Below are 7,743 nucleotides of genomic sequence, written 5' to 3'. Positions count from 1 at the left end.
TGCAAAGCTCGAATCAAATTTTGGAAGATTTTAGTCTAATCAGTGTGCTCAAGGAGAAGACTTGAGGAATGAATCCAAACCTTAAGTTGCTTTAAATATGGAATTCTGAAACTGAAATTCTGATTTGCATTCAAGAAATATTCTATTGTCCGAGACGGCCAATGTTCTAAGTGTGGGGGAGGGAACTTTTCCTCATAAGGTGATTTAAGTTTGTTTTAGCTTCCAAGTGTGAAATTGAAGTAGAAAAACAGTGAAAAAAAAACAGTGACAGTGAAGAAAAAAAATGGCACATCAAGGGAGTATCAATTGTGAAGATAGAGTATCAAGATTTTTTATTTGTCATCAAATTGAAGAAGGGGTTAGCTTGATACTTTGAAGTGATAATAACAAATGGTATTCATCTCTTTTCACATCAAAATGGTCAACTCATCAAGTATATTCCTCCAATACTCTTATCTTCTCAATTTTTCATTGAATTCTTTTCTTTTACCTATTTCATTCATTGTCATTATTATTTTTGATTCCATTTCAATTCTTGTTGATAAAATCCTTTTGATTCATGTATGCTATGTTTATAGTGGTGGAGAATTAGAAACTAAGCAAGCTTATGGTAGTGAAATGTTGTGAGTGACATTGAGTGAGCTCCACTTATATGCAATTTTGAGTGTGAGGGCTAGAATAGGTTAACACCTTATGAGATTGCAACTTGCTTAATTTTTCAATTGGATTGAAATCATCATATCTACTGATTATTGTTTCGATTGTATTCATGATTGTTTGTGATCTTCAAGATGACCTTAGTTAATTACCTTTTACTATCTTCTAGGTATTGCTAGGGAATTTGTATGGAGATGATTTTAGGTTTTTCTTGACTTGAACGGGACGTCCAAGACTAAGTGTGGGGGATTTGATAATCATGATTTAGCTATATTATTTTGATTCATAATGCATATTTTTGATGGTATATTCATAGCTTAAACTCACATTTACATTACATTTTGTAATTACATTTGATTTTGGACTTCATTGCAAATTAGTTTATTTTCATGGTTTTTTATGCTAATATTTGTTTATTATTTTGTAGGCATCAAAAGGGGCATGGGCTAGATCAAATCATGCCACATTTGGGCTCAAATCTAGGGCTAAATGAGGAGATCAAGCTTTGGATCGATTTGGACCATCCATTGAAGATTAGAGAGATCTGAGTCATCCGCAAAGCATCTGGTCCATCCTACTTAATGATGAGCAGATCTGAACTGTAGATGAAGATCGGTACTGTTGGATCGGATTTTAGGTCATCTTTCACCGTTGATTTAGCTCCGAAGCATCCCAGCTGTCCGATCAAATCTGAGGAGATTTAAAAGGCCGCGAGAAGCTACAGTGAAGCTGGGCTTGGCTTCACGATTTCTTCTACAGTGTCATCTTCTTCTTCGCACGACAACTGCAGTTCCCATTCCATCTTCCATATCTGAGAGCTGGACTTCTTCATCGCCGGCAATCTCCGAGTGAGTGGCGACCAGCGTCCGAGGGCACAGAGAGTGGCAGAGGCGTTCCCAGTCCACAGTTGAGGTTCTGTCCAGTTCGCGATCCAGATTTAGGGGCGTTCTCCGATCCGCGATTTCCACCATCACTGGAGCTCGAGAGGCATTCCCAGAAGCTCCGATCTTCTTCCGACTACCATTCCATCCACGACAACCGAATCGATCCGATCAATCAATTTGAGTCCGCAAATTCCACAACTCAGCATCTCTGTTCTTCGCGCGTTGATGTGCCAGGCGATTGCAAGCTTGAGAGGCATTCCCAGGAGTTGTGCAATTCGTCTGTGCTAGCTGTGAGCTTGGCTGATTTCCGGAGATTTCCCGAGAGGCGTTCCCAGAGGAGGCATTATGTGATGGCAGTGGGAAGAAACTTAGTTTCTTGATCTGTGGATAAGGAACGTTTACCCTTCTTGCAATTAGTTTGAATTCTCCATTACATTGCTCAGATCTTCAGATTTGATTCTTTACATTGCAATTTCATTTACGTTTGAGTTTTTGTAATTTTGGTTTTGATTTCTTGTTTGCAATCTCGACATTACTGACCCTTTGAAAGTAATCTATGTTCTGTTAGGTTTTGTTTGCAATACTGATACTGATAGTTTGTAGGTTTTTATGATTTAGTTAGTAATTCTTTGTTCTGCACATTTAATCCTTACGATGGTGAACAAGTTTGAATGATGAATGCTTAACTTGAGATTTAAATTTTTACTGTGAATGAGAATGTTGAATGATTTATAACTGTGAATTTGAGTATAAGATACATTAATTGACTCATTTGATTCAATGTGGCATAAGAATCAGAATTTAGTTGATGCTAATTTGTTAAGATGGAAGAGAATCATGATTAGATGAGATTGATTTCCTTTGAGTGAATACTTGAATTTATTAGATGAATTTAATTGAATTGTGAGTTAAATGGAAGTGCTAAGTTGAATTTGTTGATGTAAGGAATTGATTGGAATTAATTATAGAATTAACACACACTCACTAGTTATCCTTGGAAAAATACGACTTGGGACTCCATACTACACGAGTTTTCTTTAGTTAAATGAGTTCCAATATTTATTAATTTGGATGTGCCACGTGACATGTGAAAAAGGCCGACACCAAGCTCGGCTCGGCTTGACTCGATTATAGCCCTATTAACTAATCAAGTAAATCCTTAACCTTCTTACTATTTTTTTTTATGTTATTGTTTTTATGTTAATTATATATGTTTTCTAATTTTGTGTTCTTGCTAAGATTAATAGCAAGAGAATTATTCTAACTTTATGTTTAGGGTTATTCACCCCCTCTAGCCGGTTAACAATGATCCAACAATTGATATCAAAGTCAAACTGCTTTAGAAAGATTAACTGCTAACTAAAGTAAGAAGAAGATGGTCAAATCTAGCATCTACCTGCTAAAGTTTGAAGGGGAGTTCATGCTTTATAAGCGTAAAATGGAGGTATTATGCTTTTCTCTACCTAACTGTTTTTAATTTTTCCATTATACTTGGATGTCAAAACGTTAAGATGACAAGTTTTTAAAAGTCACGTGATTCACCCCCCTCCCCCCCCCCCCCATGTGCATGGATCCTACAAGTGGTTTCAGAACCCTGTTCATTTTAAATTGGTATAACCACCAATTGAGCAAGGAGACACTATGTGAATTTTATTAATAGACTTCGCTACTGTTTACTTCGGCAATTATTAATTATGAAGTAATATATGATAATTAACTTCAGTAATAAATTTGGTATAGTAAATATCACTTTAGACTTCATAGTTAACAAATATGGACCCCACTTTTAATTTTATCTTATATTTTACTTCATATTGTATATTTGATGAAGTATTAAGACATAAAATAAAATTGATATGTCTAAATACTGAAGTAATAATTTTAAACCGGTTAAAATATTTTAATCCTTATAACATTCTTCCCTTGTCTAGGGTTTTAAGTTTCACAAGAAAGGGGTCGGTGACCCATCTGCTAAACAATCACCTCTTTATCTTCAAGCTCTATCTCCTTGGTCTTCTCTCTTGGAAATCAAAGGCAAGGGCGGAGGGCGACACGGTGAGGGTTGTGCTACTTCGCTCCTTATCATGCTCCTTGTCCTACAGGTGCCATCTCTCCACACCACGCTCCTTGTCCTGCCTCTTCTCCTCCAACCTCCGCAGGTCCAAGAGGTCACAACAGTTCTTCCCCTACACTGTGTCAGCTCTCCACTTTGGCGGAAGCACCCCACGTCGCTGCTACGCTTGAGGCGAGGCTTTCCTATAACTTCCATCCACACAGTCTCCACCTCCCTCGTCGAGAGAGGTATGGATAAGAGGAACGAAGCATGGTTGATTCGCCTAGGGCGTTTCTCTCCTTCTTTCTCATGCCGATTTTAAAGAATTGATTTTGATTTTAGTTTTACATTGCAGGAACCCTTTTGTTATTTTTCTTGATGCAAGTTGAATTTTTGCTTGATTTTTCTAGCAGATTTCTTTTGTTTCTAGAGATTGATTCATCAATGCTTTGAACATTTTTTCCTTTTGGTTAATAGTACATCTTATGTTTACCTAATATGTTGATCTTGACTTTTCTTCACTAGTTGGTTGTAGACTCCATTTGATTTCCATCAATTAGGTTGATGGCGTATGATGGATCAAGTTAAATTAGAAAATTGAACATCAATATTAGATAGTGCATTAGAGGTGCATATTCACTTGTCTATGGAAACTGTAGTTGTAAAAAGGATTAGAAATGCTATATACTTTATTTATCACTACTGATTTAAGGCTCTGTTTATTTATGCTATCTACTTCAATTTCTCTCTTTGCTAGCTCTGGATTTTTCTTCTGTCTCCTTGTTATTTTATCATATGGCCAATTATGTCTTGTGCTCTACTTATCTTCAATTATTGGATCTTATATTGAGCTTGCTTTTTACTCAATTAGATATTCATACTACTTTATTTAGTAGAGTTTCCTGACATGTCCATTTTGCCAACAAAAAAAAATATGTTAAGATGAGTATTTTGGTGGTTGATTTGATATTATGACTCTTCATGAATATCTACAGCAAATGGTTCTTTCACCTTGAATATTTTAAGGTGTGATTAATCATTTTCTTTGTTTTTGCCCTTTTCAACCTGTCCAGTCTTATAATAAACTTGTAGTAAGGCTAACGTCTTTTTCCTTAAGCTTTGCCCTTGCATTGAAAATTATTGCATTTTAATTTATATATCATGCGAAGGGAATAGGTATATATATTTTCATGAAAGCGTTTATCTTATGATGCGTTTAGTTGAACAAAAGTGAAAGAGAAAAACATAATTTGCTGCTTTTCAATTTAATTACATTTCTTCTCTCCTAATTCCTCTGTTTCAAGTCAACACAATATTAAAGGAATTTCATTTGACTCATGATTCCTTTTCATGATATCTAAATAATACACTGATCTTGCAGGTATCTTTTTGAACAAAAGTCTATTACCCAAATATTAACAACAACAACATCTGCCTTGACATTCTATTATTACTACTAAACATGTATATCAAACCAAATGTTATTTATGCATGTCGAGAAATACCTATATGACATTCAAATACCTAGATTTGTAATTGGGGATTGATGAATTTAACTATTTCTTTTCAAATTTTAACTCTAGGTTCGAGAAAGAGGTCACCATAGAATTATTCTAAGGTTATAGATATATTAGGAAAATGACCTCTTCTAGTTGCATGGTTGGTATGCTTTCTAGTGTCATGACTATGCATGATGATTCATTAGTGGTTTATCTAACAACTTTATTTTCATACTTTTATTAATATTTTCAGAACTACTATTTCTAAGGTCATAAATCTTAATACATCCTGATTAATTTATTATTATTTGATTGAAGCAAAATCTCAAACCAAGTTATTAACATTATACTTTTTATATTTCAGTTTGCAGTTTACATGAGGTATGTTGTCTTAAATACTATATTTGTTCACATGCTATGCTTTGTTCACAATATTTGTTCACATGCTTTTGTTTTGATTTACATGGGGTATATTTAGATTTACCATTATTTTGTCATTACCTTATAATTACCTTGTAGTTACCTTTACAAATACTTGAAGAAAGAAAATAGAGCCGAGTATGTTTCATTTGTAGATTTTGGTCATATACCTACATATGGTGTGAGCAAAGAAGACAATAAATTGTCACAACATATTGCTGCTCAGTTTGGAGCATCAAACAGAGATAATATCTGCTTCATCCGATACAACACTGGGTAATATTTTAATTTTTTATCAATTCTTACTACATATTAGTCAATGATATATTTTCATTTGTGTAGGTATCATTGGATCTAGATTCTTTTTGTTTTCTTTTGTTTCGACTTTGAGTTTTTTTTAGTCTTTCTGAATTGGTATAATTACCTCTTTAGAAAATTTTCCCGTTGTAATTTCTTTGAATTGCTCAAACTGGTGCAATATAAATCAAGTTTTCTTATCTTTATCATTTCCCACACTACTAATCCAAGACCTAGTTTTGGGATTTCTTTTGTTGCTTATTTTTTGTGTGCAAGATTCTAATGGCCCAAAGCGAAGGCTTCAGCACCGCGCATCCTCCACTCTTCACCAGGGATGACTTCCCGTATTAGAAGAGGAGAATAGAGGTGTACCTCAAGATGGACATCGATAAGTGGTTCTCAATCTAACGTGGGTACCAGGCATCGGTTGACGAAGCAACCAAAGAACCTATTGATTTGGACTAAAGCACTAAACACCCTCCAGTGCAGACTGACAAAGGAGGAACTCAACCGGGTTGACCTATTTGAAAATGCAAAGGAGCTATTGGACAAGCTAATCAAACAGCACGAGGGCACCAGTGACACGAAGGTAACAAAAAGAGATGTATTATTAAATTCATTATTCAATATCAAAATGTAGGATGCAAAAATGACAACACAACTTCATGCAAGGATCAAAGGCATCCTCAACGGGTTGCACCTCATCTGCCATGAGTTTCAAAACTGGGATGTCATAAGGTATGCTCTAAATTCATTTTCCCGAAATGCATTGTGGGCATCTATAGTAGATGCCTATAAAGTTTTGAGAAATTTAAATAAACTTAAATTAGATGAATTATTTTGTGAACTAGAACTGCATGAAGAAATTAACACCCAAAGGACCGAGAAAGGTGTAGTTTTCCTTGTAAATTCTACAAAGCATACAAAGAACAAGACCAAGCAAAAGGCAGAATTTGAATCTAACTCAGACTCAGATGCAAAAGAGCAACTGGTGAACATGATAAGGAGAATGTTCACCAAGAAGAAGAAGGATTTCAGCACAAGGACCTTGATAACCATGATTTTACTACATTATTTTAATTCATAATCCATGTTTTTAATGGTTTATTCATAGCTTAAACTCATGTTTACTCTACATTTCATAAATTGCATGTGATCTTGGACCTAATTACAAATTAGCCTATTATCATGGTATTTGATGCTAATATTTGATTATTATTTTGTAGGCATAAAAAGGGTCATGGACCCGATCAGATCAGACCATAATTGGGCTCAAATCTAGGGTTAAACAAGTCGATCAAGCTTTGGATCGATTTGGACCGTTCATTGAAGATTAGAGAGATCTGAGCCATCCATCAAGAATCTGGTCCATCCGACCTAATGAGGATCAGATATCGTCCGTTGATGAAGATCCAGAGATTTTGATCCAGATCTGAGTTCATCCAACCGTTGATCAAGCCTCGAATTGTTCTGGACCGTTGGATCATATTTGAGGAGGATTTAAAAGCCTCGCGAGAAGCTATAGTGAGTTGGACTCGGCGTTTTCGCTATCACTGTTCCTTCTTCTTCTTCTTCGCGACGCCGAGGTTCCCGTTCTCCATTCCAGATCCGGATGCTAGCATTCTTCATCGGCGGCGATTCCTGAGCTCCGGCGTTCACGATCCGAGGACACAAAGAGCGGCAGAGGGTGTTCCCCAGTCCGCGAAGTTGAGTTCTGTCCCAGTTCGCAATCCAGGCAAGAGGCGTTCCCAGATATGGATTTCCATCAGCCAACGGAGCTCTCGAGGGTGGTTCCCAGAAGCTCCGATCGCATTTCTATTCTTCATTCCATTAGCAACTCCAACCGATCTGATCAATCGAGTGGCGTGCGCAAATCCAGAATTCATGCTCTGTTTCCTTGTGCATTGAGGATTCCACTCGGGTGTGAGCTCGA

The 7,743-nt window shown here is 36.1% G+C and overlaps 1 long non-coding RNA gene across 3 annotated transcripts; it reads left to right on the top strand.

Annotated features, from left to right (window-relative positions):
* The first annotated feature begins 3,484 nt into the window (after window positions 1-3,484).
* On the top strand, window positions 3,485-6,941 carry LOC122024192. Of its 3 annotated transcripts, XR_006123358.1 has the most exons (4): window positions 3,485-3,842; window positions 5,669-6,399; window positions 6,483-6,548; window positions 6,662-6,940. It is a non-coding gene; the product is annotated as an uncharacterized LOC122024192 (long non-coding RNA). The 3 variants fall into 3 exon arrangements; XR_006123357.1 differs by having other exon boundaries at window positions 3,485-6,399; window positions 6,662-6,941; XR_006123359.1 differs by having other exon boundaries at window positions 3,485-6,399; window positions 6,641-6,941.
* The last annotated feature ends 802 nt before the right edge of the window (window positions 6,942-7,743 follow it).

The sequence above is a fragment of the Zingiber officinale genome, chromosome 9B, assembly GCF_018446385.1.
Source record: "Zingiber officinale cultivar Zhangliang chromosome 9B, Zo_v1.1, whole genome shotgun sequence".
NCBI classification, from domain to species: domain Eukaryota; kingdom Viridiplantae; phylum Streptophyta; class Magnoliopsida; order Zingiberales; family Zingiberaceae; genus Zingiber; species Zingiber officinale.
Note: the sequence above shows the minus strand (reverse complement) of the source record. Positions and strands in the feature narration are given on the sequence as shown.